Source organism: Mustela putorius, unplaced genomic scaffold (genome assembly GCF_011764305.1).
Source record: "Mustela putorius furo isolate JIRA1106 unplaced genomic scaffold, ASM1176430v1.1 tig00001332_pilon_pilon_pilon, whole genome shotgun sequence".
In the NCBI taxonomy this organism is placed as follows: Eukaryota; Metazoa; Chordata; class Mammalia; order Carnivora; family Mustelidae; genus Mustela; species Mustela putorius.
Window position 1 is genome coordinate 71,427 of NW_025421696.1, and position 19,769 is coordinate 91,195.

Consider the following 19,769-nt stretch of genomic DNA (forward strand, 5'->3'; position numbering starts at 1 on the left):
CCAATGCCACAGAACTGGCCTGATTTGAAAAACTGTTGCTCCTGCATTATATGCCAACAAATTGACTTTACTGCAACAGCTACTGCTGCCAGCCCTGATGCCACTACTTTATTAAGAACTTGACCTTGCATTCTCTGCCATCCTTCAAAGCCAAGTTCCTTCAATACTACCTATTCCAGAAAATAGAAACCACACTTACCACTTTATTCATTGCAATTCCAAATCAAACTCTCATGCCAGGGCATCTAATTGGTAGACCCTAAGTCATATTCCTACATCTTAGTTTCAACACAGACTAGAGGTTTGAGTTTTGGCTTTGTATTTGATAGGTAAAAATTATAATATAAGAATTTCCCAAATATCAAAATACCATTCGTAATATGCTGGTCAAACACAATATGACAAACATTTACTATACATATTTTTAGAAATTAAAAACAAAATTGTCAAAAATTTACCCATTTCTGAAGGAATGAGTATGCATACAACTAAAACTAGAGTTATATTTTAGTTAAAGATTGAACACAGAGATTCTTCCAAGATGCAACACAAAAAAGCAAAAAACAAAAGGATAAGAAAAATTCAGAGACACGCAGATCTTTATGAGAATCACAATATTTATTTAACAAGAGTTCCAGAAAGGAAAGGAAGGGGACAGAAGGAAAGATGAAGGAGAGACAGTGACAGAAAGACAGAAATACAGAAAGGAAAGGAGAGGAGGGGAGAGGGAAGGGAAGAGAAAGAAGGGAAGGGAAGGAGAGAGGGAAAGGAAGGAAGAAGGAATCAAAGAAATACTATATACTAAAATGTCCTTAAATTGAAGAATGTCTTATATCTTCAGATTTAAAAGGTCCATCAGGGGGACCTTTTGGTGGAGAATATGGTGGAGCAGGAAAACCCTAAACTTACCTCATCCCATGGCTACAACTAGATAACACTGCATCAATGTAACTATCCCAGAACATGACCCAAAGACTGGCAGAACAGACTCTCCATAGATAAATGAAGAGAAGAGACCACATAAGAGTGTAGGAAGGGCAGAGATACAGTCAGGAGCTAAATAGATCTTTAAGACTGCCCATAGGAAAGAGGGATGTTTTGGGCATAGAGATGGAACAAAAACAGACCTTCAGTCCAGGCACCCCAGGCATGGGGAACCCACAGGAGGAAGATAAATCCCCACAACATTTGGCTTTGAAAGTCAGAGGGGCCAATTTCAGGAGTTCTTATAATTAGTGGGGCTTAACACCTGGAACTTTAAAAATCAGTGGGGTTTTGCTCTGGGAGAGCTGGGAGGGTGATATGAAATTAAGTTCTCACCCTTAAAGAGATAACACAACAGATGGACCCGATGAGATATATCATAGAAGCAGCAGTTTGAAAAACACCTGGGGGGCATGGAAAGGAGATTTATTTACTAATTTTAGAGCATGTGCTGGAGGAACAGGGATCACTGGGAGACTTCTCCAGGAACTGGCAGTGCCATTTCCTTCTCCAGCCCCCTACCTTGATACAGGAACCTGCAGGAACCAGCACAGTGCTAACACTCGCTACCTAACTTATTAAAAGTGTGCCCTATTCCCAAGTCTTCCTATGGACATGCTCCCTCTGGCCCTATGTTTTCTAAAGCTGCTCCAGTTCCCCTCACACCGCAGATCTGCACAAACCTTGCTAATACCATATGTCCTGTCCATGTGCATGATTCTGTGGACCTGCCCCCTCCAACCTGGCCTGCCTTGGTTCCCAGTGGCTGCAGGTCCCATCCCACAGCAGACTGAAATAGACCTTAATTGCACCATGTGCCCCACCCTGATGTTTTCCTGCAGACCTGTCCCCTCCAATATGCCCTTGGCCAGAGCCCATCCAAAGCAGTGTCACAAGCCTGGAGTGTGCAAGCAACCCTGACAGGGGCCAACATCATGCCAAAGTTACTCTTACTCTGGGAAGAGGGGAAGATAATCACACACACCAGTCTGACTGTAGCCCAAGCAGTGGGCTAGGTGCAGACATCTGACTGCAGGCCCCACCCACCAGCAAAAGCTTCTCAGGGAAAATGCCCTGCAGTACAGTGTTACCGGATGGATAGCAAATGCCTGATCTGACTAAACTCAAGCCCAAAGCAACCCCAGACTGGCCCATAAACAACATGGGGACCAAACCCTGCCCACAACAAGCAATGAGAGCCATTAAAGGAAAATGGCTGCATTAAAGGAAAATGTAGCTCAGCCACAACAGAAGGGTGGACTCAACACACATAGTAGATACTCCTGAAGCACCAGGGTCTTCAGAGCACTATACTGCAGGAGAATACAGGACCTTTTCTCTATAAGGTCACTACTTTCTAGAGCAGGAGACATAGCTGACTTTCTGAACACATAGAAACAGACACAGAGAGTTAGACAAAATGAGGAGACAGAGGAATATGTTCCAAATGAAAGAATAGGACAAAATCACAGCAAGAGAGCTAAACAAAACCAAAAGTAATATGCCTAATGGAGAATTTAAATTAATGATCATAAAGATACTCACTGGACTTAAGAAAAGAGTGGAGGACTTCAGTGAGACCCATAACAAAGAGATAGAAAATGTAAAAAGGGAACCAATCAAGAGATTGGTTATTTTAATTTTTATTAGTTATTTTTATTTCAGTTATTTTCAATAACTGAAATTAAAATTAGATGGAATAAATAGTAGACTAGAGGAACCAGGTCCAGATCAGTGAATGGAGGACAGAGTAATGGAAAGAAATCGTGCTGAAGAGAGGAGAGATATAAATTAAAAATGAAAACAGACCGGGAATTCAGTGTCACAAGCAAGCATAATACTCACATTATACAAATCTCAGGAGAAGAGAAAGAAAGGGAACAGAAATTATATTTGAGGAAATAATGGCAGTAAACTTCTTGAATCTGGAGGAAGAAACAAAAATCCAGATCTAGGAGTCACAGACAGTGTCCAAGGAAATCAACCCCTAGGAGTTCCACACTAAGACACATAGTAATTAAAATGGCGAAAGTGATAATAAAGAGAGAATTTTAAAACAGCAAGAGAAAAGAAGATAGATACATACAAACCCCCCATAAGACTATAAGCTGATTTTTCATCAAAACTTTGCAGGCCAGAGGGAGTGGCATAACATATTCAAAGTACTGAAAGAGAAAAATCTGTAGCCAAAAGAATACTGTATCCAGCAAGGCTATCATTCAAAATAGAAGGCAAGATAAAGAGTTTTCCAAACAAACAAAAACTAAAGGAGTTCATAACCACCAAACCAGCTCTATAGGAAATGCAAAAGTGGACTCCTTGAGTGAAAATGAAAGACCATAAGTAGGAGTAAGAAAAGAAAGAAGCACAAAAACAGTAAAAACAAGTATATCTATAAAAATCAGTCAAGGGATTCACAAAATAAAAGTATATAAAATATGATAACATACACCTAACACATGGAGGTGCAGAGAAGAGTATATAAGGGGCTCACACTTAAGCAACCATCAATTTAATATAGACTGTTATATGCATGAAATGTTATATGCAAATATAACGGTAAGCATAAATCAAAAACCAGTAATAGATATGCAAAAAATAAAGAGAAAGAAATGTGCGGATATCACTAAAGAAAGCCAACAAACTGTGAGAAGAGAGAGTAGGAGAAGAAAGGAGCAGAGAACTACAAAAACAACCACAAAACAAGAAACAGAATGCCAATAAATAAATGCATACCTATAATACATATAAATATGTATGTATTTGGTATGTATGTATGTATGTATAGTATGTGTGTAAAAATATAAATACATACCTATCGATAATTACTTTAAATATAAATATAAATATATATAATATATATTATATAAAAATATAAAACATATTTTAAAACTTTATATATAAAAATAAATAAAAATATAAATGCATTTTTGTGTGTATAAATATGTATGTAAAAATATAAATACATACCTATCAATAATTACTTTAAATATAAATATAAATATATATAATATATATTATATAAAAATATAAAAAATATTTAAAAACTTTATATATAAAAATAAAGAAATAAAAATATAAATGCATGTGTGTATGTATAAATATGTATGTAAAAATATAAATACATACCTGTCAATAATTACTTTAAATATAAATGGACCAAAGACTCCAATCAAATGACATAAGGTAACAAAGTGGATAAAAAAGAAACACCCATCTCTATGCTGCCTACAAAAGACCCATTTTGTTTTATTTTATTTTATTTATGATTTTTTATTTATTTTTATAAGATACCTATTTTAGATTGTTTTTAAAGATTTATTTATTTGAGAAAGAGAGAATAGAGGGAGGGGCAGAGGGAGAGAATATTCAAGCAGACTATACCCACTGAGCACAGAGACTGATGTGAGTCTCAATCACACAACACATGAGATTATGACCTGAGCCAAAACCAAGAGTTGAATGCTCAACTGACTGACCCACCTAGGTACCCTGAGACCCATTTTAAAACTAAAGACACCTGTATATTAAAAGCAAAGGGATGAAAAACATTTTCTACACAAATGGAAGTGAAAATAAAGCAGGGGCAGCAATGCATATGTTGGACAAAATAGACAAAAAAAAAAAGTAAGAGACAAAGAAGGTCACATAATCATAAAAGGGACAACCCAAAAAGAAGATATAACAGACATGTGAAAAAATGTTCATCATTACTAGCCATCAGGGAGATTCAAATCAAAACCATATTGAGATACCACCTTATACCAGTTAGAATGGCCAAAATTAACAAGACAGGAAACAACAAGTTGTTTGAGAGGATGTTGTTGGAAAGGATGTAGAGAAAGGGGAACCCTCTTACACTATTGGTGGGAATGCAAGTTGGTGCAGCCACTTTGGGAAAAAGTGTGGAGATTCCTTAAGAAATTACAAATAGAGCTTCTCTATGACCCTGCAATTGCACTCCTGGGTATTTACCCCAAAGATACAGAGGTAGTGAAAAGAAGGGCCATCTGTACCCCAATGTTCATAGCAGCAATGGCCACAGTTTCCAAACTGTGGAAATAACCAAGATGCCCTTCAACAGATGAGTGGATAAAGAAGATATGGTCCATATATACAGTGGAGTATTATGCCTCCATCAGAAAAGATGAATACCCAACTTTTGTATCAACATGAAGATTATGCTGAGTGAATTAAGTCAAGCAGAGAGAGTCAATTATATGGTTTCACTTATTTATGGAGCATAAGGAATAACACGGAGGACTGGGGAGATGGAGAGTAGAAGGGAGTTGGGGGAAATTGGATGGGGAGATGAACCATGAGAGACTGTGGACTCTGAGAAACAAACTGAGGGTTTGGGAGGGGAGGGAAGTGGGGGTTGGGTGAGCCTAGTAATGGTTATTATGGAAGGCATGTATTGTATGGCTGGGTGTGGTGCATAAACAATGAATTCTGGAACACTGAAAAGAAATTTAAAAAAAAAGAAGATATAACAATTATAAATGTGAAGCCAACATGGGAGCACCCAAATACGTAAAGCAGTTAATAAGAAACATAAGGGAGTTAATTGATAGTCATCCAATAGTAGTAGGGGCCTTGAACTCTCCACTTATATCAATGGACAGATCATCCAATCAGAAATTCAACAAGGAAAAGTGGCTTTGAACGACACATTGGACCAGATGGGTCTAATATATATTTAGAACAGCAGAATACACATTCTTTTCAATTGCACATGGAGCATTCTCTGTAATAGGTCACACATCTGGCCACAAAACAAGTCTCAGCAAATACAAAAGGATGAAAATCATACCATGCATCTTTTCATCACAATGCTATGAAACTAGAAATCAAACACATGAAAAAATTTGGAAAGAACACAAATACATGGCTGTTAAGTAACATGTTATTAAACAGTAGATGGATTAAACAAGACCTCAGAGAGGTAATCTAAAATTACTGGAGACAAATGAAAATGAAAACGCAACAGTCCAAAATCTTCAGGATGCAGCAAAAGCAATTCTAAGATGGAAGTTTAAAGCAATACAGGCCTACCTCAAGAAGCAAAAATAATCTCAAAAGACTGAATTGTACAGCTAAAGTAGCTAGAAAAAGACGATCAAACAAAAACCCCAAACAAGAAGAAGGAAAAAAATAATGATGATTGGAGTAGAAATAAATGATACAGAAACTTAAAACAAAAAATAGAACAGATGGATGACACCAGGAGCTTGTTCTTCAAAAAGATCAACAAAATTGATGTCTATTTTTTTTGATCTCCCAGTCTTTTTTATTTTTAAAATTGATAAGCCTTTAAGCAGACTCATAAAGAAAGGATAGTACTCAAAAAACAAAATCAGAAATGAAAGAGGGGAAATAAAAATCAATACCACAAAAATACAAAGGATTAAGAGAATATTATGAAAAATTTCATGGCAACAAATTGGGCAATCTAGAAGAAATAGACAAACTCCTAGAAACATATAACCTTCCAAAATGGATCAGGATGAAATAGAAAATTTGAACACACAGAATACTATCAATAAAATAGAATCAATAATCAAAAAACTCCTAACAAACAAACCCCAGGACCAGATGGCTTCATGAGGGAATTCTACCAAACATTTACAGAAGAGTTAACACTTATTCTCCTCAAACTTTTCCAAAAAATAAAAGAGGAAGAAAAGCTTTCGAATTTATTCTGTGAGGCCATCATTACCCTGATACCAAAACCAGATAAAGACACTACAGAAAAAGAGAACTACAGGCCAGTATCTCTGATGAACATAGATGCAAAACTCCTCAACAAAATATCAGCAAACTGAATCCAACAATACATTAAAAAAATCATTCACCATGATCAAGTAGGATCTATTCTGGAATACAAGTCTGGTTCAATATTTGCAAATCAATCAATGTGATAGATCACATCAACAAGAGAAACCATATTATGCTGTGAATTGTGTAAGACTGATGAATCACAGACCTGTACCCCTGAAACAAATAATATATTATATGTTAATAAAAATAATAAATAAAACAGAGAAACCATATTATCATTTCAAAGGATGCAGAAAAAGCATTAGACAAAGTACAACATCCATTCATGATAAAAATCCCCAACAAAGTAGGCTTAGAGGAAACATACCACAACATAATAAAGGCTATATGTGAAAAACCCATGGGTAACATCATGGATTTCAATGATGAAAACCCAGAGCTTTGCCCCAAAGGTCAGGAACAAGATGAAGGTGTCCACTATCACCACTTTTAATCAACATAGTATATGAAGTCCTAGTCATGGCAATCTGACAACAAAAAGAAATACCAAACTGGTAAGGAAAACATACAATCTCCCTTTGCAAATGACATACTATTCTATATAGAAAATCCTAAAGACTCCACCAAAAAACTACATGAACTAATAAGTGAATTCAGAAGATTGTGGGATACAAAATCAATATTCAGAAATCCATTGCATTTCTATTCACTAATAACGAAGTACCAGAAAGAAATTAAGGAATCTATTCCATTTACAATTGCACAAAAAATAAAATTTGTAGGAATAAACTTAACTAAGGAGGTGCAAGACTTGTAGTCTGAAAGCTATAAAACTTTAATGGAAGAAACTGAAGATGACACAAATGGAAAGATATTCCATGCCCGTTGACTGGAAGAACAAATATTGTTAAAATGCCCATAGTACCCAAAGCAATCTACAGATTTAATGTGATTTCTATAAAAGTAATGATGCATTTTTCACAGAGTTAGAGCAAACAACCCTAAAGTTTGTATGGAAGCACAAGAGATCCTGAATAGCCAAATCATCCTTGAAAAAGAAGAACAAAACAAGGTACCACAAACCCAGATTTCAAGGAAAAATGGGAAGAGTAAGTGCATCTAAAGTAGCTTTCAGCTGACTGAGAAGATTGTACTCTTTTTAAGTTTTGCTTTTACTAAAGCAAAATACGAAAGAATTCAGAAAAACTGGAGTTAAACAGGAAAGAATTGGAAAGGGTTTTGCTTTCACTTTTTTTTTTTTTTACTAATTCTGAATATTAGGCATTGATAATCTCTTTATTCTCCAGTTAGACTATGTGAGTTCATCAGGACCCAAATAATTTTTAGTTTTATTGCAAATCTGTACCAATTACAGGGCATGAGTGGTGGAGTGGTTATATCCGTACAATGGATTACAATTCAACAATACAAATGACTTACTTTTCTCCACTACTATTACCCAACAGCTCATGATTATTATTTGTAACAGACTTCCTGAGCAACTTCTTTATCTAAAACACATGCACAAACACACACACACACACACACACACACGCACATGCACACACACAAACATACACACACACATTCAGCTAGATGACAAGATGTAAGATCAATATATAAATTGTATTTCTACACACTAGCTATCAAGAATCTGAAAATGAAATTAAGAAAACAATTTTATTTATAATAGCATCATAAAGAATAAAATAATTAGGATTAAATTTCACAAAAGAAATGCATAGACTTATATCCTGGAAAATGCAAAATATTGTTGGAAAAAATTGAATAATATCTAAATAAATGGAAAGGCAGTCCATGTTCATGGATCAGGAGACCTAATAAGTCTTCTTATCAGACTTGTTAGTCTTATTAAGATGGCAATACTCCCCAATAGATTCAACACAATCCCTATCAAAATCCTAGCTGGATTTTTTGCAGAAGTTGATTAATCCAAAGATTTATATGGAAATTCAAGGGGGCACAGAATAGCAAAAAAAAAAAAAAAATCCTATAAAGGACGAAATAGGAGTACTCAATCTTTCTAACTTCAAAACTTACTACAAAAACTGTAGGAATCGAGACAGCATAGTAGCATAAGAATAGACATATATATCAATGCAGTAGAATTGGGAGTCCAGAAGTAACCCCTTACATTTATGGTCAATTGATTTTCTATAAGAGTGTCAGGATAATTTAATGGGGGAAAGAAATAGTCTTTTCAACAAATGGCACTGGGACAACCAAATAGTTACACATAAATGAATAAAGTTGGATATCTACTTCAAACTATATACACAAATCAACTCAAAATGGATTATCAAAATAATTTATGAGCTAAAGCTACACAAACATTCTTAGAAATAAGCACAGGAGTAAATCTTTATGAACTTAGATTATGCAAAACTTCCTTAGATTAAACAACAAAAGCACAAATGACAAAAGAAAAAATAGATAGATTGTACTTCTCCAAAATCAAAACTTTTTTTGCTACCAAACATATCATCAAGAAAGTGAAAATACAGCACACAGAATGGGATAAATGTTCTCAAATCATCTATCTGATAGGGAAATTGCATCCACAATAAATAAGTAAATCTTTTTTAAATTGTAGTTTTATTTTATTTTTCAGTGTTCCAAGATTCATTGTTTATGCATCACATCCAGTGCTCCATGCAATACGTGCCCTCCTTATTACCCACCACCAGGCTCACCCAACTCCTCACCACTTCCCCTCTAAAACCCTCAGTTTGTTTCTCAGAGTCCACAGTCTCTCATGGTTCATCTCCCCTTCTGATTTCCCCCAACTCACTTCTCCTCTCTTTCTCCCAGTGTCCTCCATGTTATTTGTTATGCTCCACAAGTAAGTAAAACCATATGATAATTGGCTCTCTCTGCTTGACTTATTTCACCAGCATCATCTCCTCCAGTCCCGTCCATGTTGATACAAATGCTGGGTATTCATCCTTGCTGATGGAGGCATAATACTCCATTGTATATATGGACCATATCTTTATCCATTCGTCTGTTGTAGGGCATCGTGGCTCTTTACAAAGTTTGGCGACTGTGGCCATTGCTACTATGAAAATTGGGGTACAGGTGGCCCTTATTTTTACTACATTTGTATCTTGAGGTTAAATACCCAGTAGTGCAATTGCAGGGTCATAGGGTATCTCTGTAATTTCTTAAGGAATCTCCACTGTTTTCCAAAGTAGCTGCACCAACTTGCATTCCCACCAACAGTGTAAGAGTGTTCCCCTTTCTCCACATCCTCTCCAACACTTGTTTCCTGCCTTGTTAATCTTTGCCATTCTAAATGGGAAAATTGGACAGCTATGTATAAAATGTTCTTTAAAAAAAACTAAACAAACCTGGAGACATGAAGAGGAAAGTGCCCAGAGGAGATAGTGAAGGACACCAAGAAAGCAGAGAAGAGGAATAGGGAAGAGAAGAAAGTTAGAAACAGAAGAAACTGAGGAATCCAGAGAGAGCAAACAAGGTAGTTGGGGAGAGGGAATAGAACAAGAATAAGGTTCATGAGCTTGGGGGGCTAGAGAGAGAGAGAACAAGAGAGGAGGGAGGCCAACCTTGTAATACAGGGCTAAGAGCTTTATTGAAGTTTAACAGAAAAGAAACCTTGTTTGAAAGGAAGAGACTGGCTATATTTAGTACTGGGTAGGATGTCAGTTCTGAAAATAAACTGCTCCCAGATCCAAATGTAATCCTCTGTGCTGTTGTCACCTGCAGCAAGCTGGCCTCCCTTCCAGGGGAATGAGGAACATGGACACATCAGCTACCTCAGAGTTCCTGACATTGACAAGGACTTGCTTTACTCCATTATCAAATTTTAAAACTTCAACTTCTGATTAATATGGCGGGGGGAGTAGCATAGCTGGAGAAAGTGAAATATATGTTAGTGTATATGTGGGGCAGGGATGTGTCCTGCTAAATAAAAACCAGAATCTAAACACCATGTGGCCAGATGCTTAATACAATATTTGCTACTTCTATGGTATACTTACAATACATGAATGTGAACATAGGGGCCCAGAAGGAAGTATGATAGGCTATGTAGAAGGATATACTTGAGGTACACTATAAGTGGCATAGAGATAAGTCCTATGGAGAGGTCATGCATACACAATGGCAGACAGGCCAAGGTCAGGCTACATTAGGAAAAGACAGAGACTTAAAGTGCATTTATACACACACACACACACACACACACACATACACTTATCTTCACAAAAGCAGGAAAGAATAAAATATCCAATGGAAAAAAGTTTCTTCAACAAGTGGTGATGGAAAACTGGGCAGCCACGTGCAAAAGAGTGAAACTGAACAACTTGCTTATACCATACACAAAAATAAACTAAAAATGGATGAAAGACAATGGAATGGAATAATATTGAGCCATAAAGAAGATGAAAAAAATGCCATTTGCAACAATGTGGATAGAGTTGAATGTATTATGCTAAGTGAAATAAGTCAGTCAGAAAAAGACAAATATCATATGATTTCACTTATATATGGAATTTAAGAAATGTAACATGTACATGGGGAGGAAAAGAGGCAAACCATAAAATGGGCCCTTAACTATGGAGAACAAATTGAGGGTTGCTGGAGGGGAAGTGGATGGGGGGATGGGTTAAATGGGTGATGGGGATTAAAGAGGACACGTGTTGACTAGCACCAGGTGTTGTCTGTAAGTGATGAATCAATAAATCCTACACCTGAAATTAACATTACACTGTATGTTAACTACCTAGAATTTAAATAAAAACTTGAAAAGAGAAGATATGGATCAGGAATGGCAATATGGGCACCACTAGTACACAAATTTAAGTCATGTGAATGGATGAGCCTAGTAGGGGAGTGTGTGGAAGAATGACAGAAAGGAAGACAAACTTTGGAGATCATACATATTTAAGGGACTGGCATGAAAGAAGTCCATCAAATAGACTGAGATGGGATGGTCAGAAATATGGCAAGAGAATCATGACAGTGTGATGCCTGGAAGCCAGGGAAGTAAAATGTTTGAAGTTGAGTGATCAACTATCAATTCCAACAGAGTGGTCAAATGAGATATATAAAGTATCTGCTGGTTTGGCATTGTGGAGATTACTAGAAAATTTTGTGAAAGTGCATGTATCTTTCAAGCAGTGGTTCTTAACCATGACTGCACATCAGTATGATATGTGGAACTTTATCAAGCTACATATTCCTAAGTCTCACCTCCAGAGATCTCATTCAAAAGATCTTGGGTGAGACCAACAAATCTGTGTTTTCAAAAACTCCCACATGGTTCTTGAATATACCATGTTTCCCCTTACCTCTAGACCATTACAAACACTATTATCCTTTCTTGTAGTAATGGAAACTCCCAAATATGATCCAGACCTCCTAGATGAACTCTAGACCCAGATATCTAACAGTTTATCAGAAATCTCCACCCATCATCTTTCTTTATCCAATAAACTTGATATAGTAAGGCGGCCACTATTTGATGTATGGTAGTCATGGAAAGTCTTTCTCATTAGATGGCATTAGATAAGTCTCAAAAAAAAAAAAGTGAGAGAAAAAGCCATTTAGCTATATGGGCACAGCATCTCCCACATGGAGGGTAGAGTAATGCAAATCCCAAAGCCAGAAAGTTCTTGGAATGTTCTAGGAAGAGCAAGAAGGTCAACATGCCTAGACTGAAAGAAATGACGGGATACTGGTAGCAAAGGAAACTGGAGAGGTAGGAGAGGGCTGGATCCAGAGGAGTTGAAATAATCTGACTTGTAATATTAAAAGGGTCACTCTGGCTGCCCTGTGGAGTACATATTCAGGATAGGGCCTTCGGGTGCAAGCTAAGAGGCTGTTGAAACAGTATAGACTAGAGAAGGGTAACAGTGGAAGTGATAAGATAAAATTGAACCTTAGAATTCTGGAATTCTGCTTGTATTTTCTTCCATGGGTGTACCTGCCTGGCTCAGTCTGCAGAGCATGTGACTCTTGATTTGGGGATTGTGAGTTTGAGCCCTGTGTTGGGGGTACACTTTGCGTTTAAAGTAGATCTCCCATTGAAATACCCGTTTTATCTCAGGGTTTTGTTTTTTTTTCCATTTCAGTGATCACCTCTACTGTACACACACACACACACACACACACACACACACACACATATCTTCTTTGTCCATTCATCAGTCAACGGACATTTGGGCTCTTTCTTTAATTTGGCTATTGTTGATAATGCTGCTATAAACACCAGGGTGCATGTACCTCTTTGAATCTGTATTTTTGTGTCATTTGGGTAAATAACTGGTAGTGCAGTTGCTGGGCTGTAGGGCACTTCTACTTTTAACTTTTTGAGGAACCTCCATACTGTTTTCCAGAGTGGCTGTGCCAGTTTGCATTCCCATCAACAGTGCAAGAGGATTCCTTTTTCTCCACATCTTTGCCAACATCTGTTTCCTCTGTTACTGATTTGAGCTATTCTGACAGGTGTGAGATGATAACTGATAGTGGTTTTGATTTGTATTTCTCAATGATGAGTGATATTGAATATCTTTCCATGTGTCTGTGTTAGCCATCTGGATGTCTTCTTTGGAAAAAGGTATATTCATGTCTTCTAACCATTTTTTAACTGGATTAGTTATTTTTTTTTGGGTGTTGAATTGTGTAAGTTCTTTATATTTTGGATACCAACCCTTTATTACGTATGTCATTTACAAATATCTTCTCCCATTCTGTAGATTGCCTTTTACTTTTGTTGACTGTGTCCTTCACTGTGCAGAAGCTTTTTATCTTTTTTTAAAAAAGATTTTATTTATTTATTTGACAGAGATCACAAGTAGGCAGAGAAGCAGGCAGAGAGAGAGGGGAGAAGCAGGCTCCCCGCTTCACATAGAGCCCGATGCGGGGCTCCATCCCAGGACCCAGGGACCATGACCTGAGTCAAAGGCAGAGGCCTTAACCCACTGAGCCACCCAGGCGCCCCCAGAAGATTTTTATCTTGATGAAGTCCCAATAGTTTATTTTTGCTTTCGTTTCACTTGCCTCAAAAGAAATATCTAGTAAGAAGTTGCTACAGCTGCTCTCAAAGATGTTGGCTGCCTTTGTTCTTCTCTAGGATTTTTACAGCTTCCTGTTTCGTGTTTAGACTTTCATCCACTTTTAGTTTATTTTTGTGTGTGGTATAAGAAAGTGGTCCAGTTTCACTCTTTTGCATGTGGCTGCCCAGTTTCTCCCACACCATTTGTTGAAGAGATTGTCTTTTTTCCATTGGACATTCTTTCCTGCTTTGTCGAAGATTAGTTGACCATAGAGTTGAGGCTCTCTATTCTGTTCCATTGATCTATGTATGTGTTTTTGTGCCAATACCATACTGTCTTGATCTCTACAGCTTTGTAATGTAACCTGAAGCCCAGAACTGTGATGCCCCCAGCTTTCATTCTCTTCTTCTTTGTCTATTCAGAGGTCAACAAAACGGAGCTGGTTCTTAGAAAAAATTAATAAAATTTATAAACTCTTAGCCAGGCTTATCAAAAGGAAAGGAGCTAGATAAATAAAATCACAAATGAGAGAAGAGAAAAAGTAACTAAAACCACAAAAATACAAATAATTATGAGAGAGTATTATGAAAAAATATATGCCAACAAACTGGACAACTTGGAAGAAATGGATAAATTCCTAGAAATATATTAACTAGAAAAACTGAAACAGGAAGAAATAGAAAACTTGAAAGACCAGTCAATAACCAACAAAGAAACTGAATCCATAATATGTTAAGTGAAATAAGTCAGAGAAAGTCAATTATCACATGGTTTCTCTTATTTGTGGAACATAAGGAATATCATGGAGTACGTTAGGAGAAGGAAGGGGAAAATGAAGGGGTAGAAATCAGAGTGAGAGATGAACCATGAGAGACTATGGACTCTGGGAAACAAATGGAGGGTTTTAGAGGGCAGGGGTTGGGGGGATGGGTGACCTGGTGGTGGGTATTAAGGAGGGCACATATTGCATGGAGCACTGGGTGTTATACACAAACAATGAATCATGGAACACTACAACAAAAACTAATGATGTACTATATGGTGACTAACATAACACAATAGTTAAAAAAAAGAAATTGAATCCATAATAAAAAATTTCCCAACAAAGAAAAGTCCAGGGCCAGATGGCTTCCCAGGGGAATTCTACCAGATATTTAAAGAGTTAGTACCTATTCTTAAAGAAATGAAATAATAGAAATGAAAGAAAAACTTTCAGACTCATTCTAGGAGGCCAGCATTACCTTGATTCTGAAACTAAACAAAGATTCCAATAATAGAAGAGAACTACAGTCCAATATCCCTGATGAACATGGATGCAAAAATTCTCAACAAAATACTAGCAAATTGAATACAACTGTATGTCAAAAGAATCATTCACCACGTTCAAGTGAGGTTTATTCCTGGGTTGAAAGGGTGGTTCAATATTCACAAATCAATCAACATGACATACCACATTAGCAAAATAAAGGATAAGAACCCTAACCCTTAATAGATGCAGAGAAAGCATTTGACAAAGTACAACATCCATTTTTTATTAAAAACCCACAACAAAGTAGAGGTAGAGGAAACATATATGAACATCATAAAGGCCATATATGAAAACCCCACAGCTAATAGCATCGTCAATGGGAAAAACTAAGAGCTTTTCCTCTACTGTCAGGAACAAGACAGGGATGTCCATTCTGACCACTGTTGTTTAACATAATACTAGAAGTCCAAGTCACAGCAATCAGACAACAAAAAGAAATAAGTCATTCAAATTGGAAAGAAAGAATTCAAACTTCCACTCTTTGCAGACAACATGATGCTCTATGTAGAAAACCCAAAAGACTCCTCCAAAAAACTGCCAAAACTGATGCACAAATTAGGAAAGCTGTAGGATACACAATTAATGTGCAGAAATCTGTTGCATTTCTATACACCAATCATGAAACAGCAGGAAGAGAAATCAAGGAATTGATCCAATTTACAATTGCACCCAAAACCATAGGATACCTAGGAATAAACCTAAAGAGCTGTACTCTGAAAACTCTAGAACACTCATGAAAGAAACTGAAGATGACACAAAGAAATGGAAAAACATTCCATGCCCATGGGCTGGAAGAACAAATACTGTTAAAATGTTTATATTACCTCAAAGCAATCTACGCATTAAATGCAATACTTACTAAAATACCACCAACATTTTTCACAGAGGTGGTACAAAAAATCCTAAAATTAGTATCAAATTGATCTATATCTTCTTATAAAGTCAAAATCCATGTATAATTCTGCCTGGATTACCATTTATGTACTACATGGGGACCTCAAACCCAACATTCTCAAACCTAATTTTTTAATGTTCCTTCCATATTTCAGTATATGACATGATTAATAGCTCACATCTAATAAGTCACTTAATCTTGTTTATTCTGTAGTCTGCATATCATCCATTTTTTTTCATCCACACTTCCCCTACCTTGAGTCAGGCCACAATTATCTCTCATCTGATTTAGTGACAGGTTGTGTTGTAGTTTATATGTTTACATGTCCATTTATTCTATCAGACTATGAGTAATGAGAGGCTAAGATCACTCATTTACTCATTCAACCAGTATGTATTCATCTCTATATCTTTCACATCTAGTGTATTCCTTGACATTAAGTAGGTGCTCAGTATATGTTTGTTTTACTGAATTACATTGAAACTTACTATGTTACAGATGAGAAAAAATGGGCCTATAGAAGAAAAATGACCTGCCAAAACTGCAAAGGCTAAGAAACTAAAATTTACATTTCCTTACTCTTAGTCAAGTTTTCTTTCCACAGAACAACTTTGTACCTACCTCCTACCCCTCTATGCTCTCCCACATTATTTTTTTTTGTCTCTAATTTTTCTATACCATTCTCTCATTATTGGTAATATTGCTCCTATATTTGTTTTCCAGCTTCAATGGGGAAAAATAATTATCACCATCCTTATAGGCTTTTCGGTTAAGAATCTGTATTTCCTTGGCATTGTTTACTTCTGGCATAAGTACTGCTGAATCAGGATGACCATAGGTCAGCTTTTCGTCTGGCATTTATAAAGAGTTCCTCTTGATTTCAATAGGGTATGGATCAAACTGGCCTTATGTAGGAACTTACAGGCTCTCAAATGGATTTAGCTGCAGTCTTGGAAAAACAGAATGAGGAGGGGCGCCTGGGTGGCTCAGTGGGTTAAGCCGCTGCCTTCGCTCAGGTCATGATCTCAGGGTCCTGGGATCGAGTCCCGCATTGGGCTTTCTGCTCAGCAGGGAGCCTGCTTCTCTCTCTCTCTCTGCCTGCCTCTCGGTCTGCTTGTGATCTCTCTCTGTCAAATAAATAAATAAAATCTTTAAAACAAACAAACAAACAAAAAAACAGAATGAGGAAAGACTTTCAGAATTTGTGTAGAATACGTGTTTTATGTAGACAAACTAAGAGAGTATGGGTTATAATTGTAAGTGAGAGAAATTGATATTTTATTGGATTTATGGATGAAGATTCTGATAACGATTATTTTAGACACTGTATTTGACCATCATACAAAATTGTTTCTTTATGTATAATCTATTTCTTCTTGCTACAATTTAGTAAAACCTAAGTAGGAAACCTAAATAAGCTCAGTACACTCTAGGAATATGAAGAAAACACGTGGGCCATGCCTTCTAGAGAAAATTTCTGCTCCCAATTTGTTCAGACTATGAGTATAGGGGACCCTCTTAAAATGGTTTATAAAACATATTGTTTTCACATCTTTGTATCTTCATTCGTTCTGTTATATCTGCTTGTAATTGTTTTCATTCGTCCTTTTATTTATCAAATATTTTCTGAGCACCTACTCTGTGCCAGGCATTATGCTAAATTTGGGAGATTCAGTGATGGTTCTTTTTGCACTTCATTCTCTCATCCCCTCTCTTACCTCTTGGTTTTTGCACATGGTATTCCCTCTGGATCTAATGCCCTTCCCATCCTTCAATTTTATATTTAAATATCACTTTTTCCAGGAAGCATTCAATAACACCCTCAATATTGGATTGGGTGTATTTCCTCTCTGCTCCCTTACATAACACTTATCCTTTATTATGCTTGTCTGTTTGCTACCTTTCCTACTAAATTATGAACCCCTTGAGACCGGGGATTCATTGACTAATTATATATTAATTAATAGCATATATAACCTAGTATCTATATTAATAACATAGAATTAACTTATTCTATATATTAATTTATTACTATATTATTATACTGTGAGCCTATATTAAGGCATCAATGAAAATAACTGAGATTATTCAAACTTCTCATCTCTTAGGATGATACCCATAAAAAATGGTAATTAGGTTAATGATCATTCATTCAACAGTGCCTTCTATGGGCCACTCACTAAGTTCTGATTATTCAACAACTAAATTTCTTACTCTTGTGCAGTTGACACTTAAGTGGGTAGGGAAAGATGTTTGTTCTGTGCCAGATACTGTTCTAAGCATTTCACATGTTTTAACCCATTATAATTCTCACAACAACCCTATGAGGTATATTTGTAAGTTGTACTGATTTTACAAATAAGAAAACAAGGCCCAAAGAGATTAAGTAACTTGGCCAAGGATATATAGCTGGCAAGTGGCTGATCTGGAATTCAACTCAGGTTGACTCATTTCAGAGTTTACACTCTTAATCACTACACCAGAGAACCCTCTCATCTGTAAATCTCTTCAAGGATTTTTGCTCTAACTTTTCCAAATTACTTGATATCCCTGAATATTCCAGGTCATTATATACTGTCTAGGTATCTGTCCTTTTCTTTATCACCCTTAATTATAATTATCAACATAAATATTTTTATTTGTGCTTTAAGCTGTTGTGTTTCTGAAAGATTATTTGCAGTTTCATGATTTTTTAAAAGATATTGGGATAGTACAATTATATACAGAAATTGGTGTTGAGACATTACAAAATTCACTATGTGATATCTGACAACCTGATTTACAAACTGGTTAGAATCAGTGTATTTCAGGAAACATGCTTTCTTAGCTCTTTAGTTAATGGTGTGCTTTTCAGGAAACACATTTAGACATATTCATTGAATTGTCTAAAATTATACAACTAGTTAGTGAAAGTGTTGGCCTAGAAGCAAACACAGGTCCTCCTGTCTCCCAGTCCAATGCCTTTTTCTCTTTATAGATACCTTGTTGACATTAACTCAAATCCAGCTGAATTTGGACATACTCTTAGCACAGATCAACACACCTACGTCTAAAAGCCAGTAATTTCAAAAAATAAGTAACCTTGAAGAACACCAGATAAATCACTCTGCCCTCCAAATATCTTCCTTACTACTATGTTTGAGAAATCTCTAAGTTATAGTTTTATGATTAATTAAATACACTCTTCCATACTTACAACAACTGGTTGTCCAAATCATTTCCTTTTTTTTTTTTTAAGATTTTATTTATTTGACAGATAGCGATCACAAGTAGGCAGAGAGGCAGGCAGAGAGAGAGAGGAGGAAGCGGGGCTCTCTGTTCAGCAGAGAGCCTGATGTGGGGTTCAATTCCAGAATCCTGGGATCATGACCTGAGCTGAAGGCAGAGGCTTTAACCCACTGAGCCACCCAGGTGCCCCAAATAATTTCTGATATGACAGCTAAGTCAAAAAGATTTTGAAAAAAGGTTAAGTATTTAACAAAGTGTACTGAATAACCAGGACATAAATGAAAGTGTTATAGGAGTTGCAAATGTAGAAGTAAGTTAGGGTATTAGTAAAAACTACCAATCATAGAGCTTTAGAACAGAAAGGAGCCTTAGAGTCAGGGAAGTATTCGCAGAGGAATTAGGACCCTGATGTAGAAAATGAATAAATATATGCAATCATGTGAAGGATACATATGGAAAGCTGGATTGGCAGCCATGTGAGCTGGTATTTTAGAAGAGTGAAACATTCAATTTTTCTTATGTTCAAAGATAT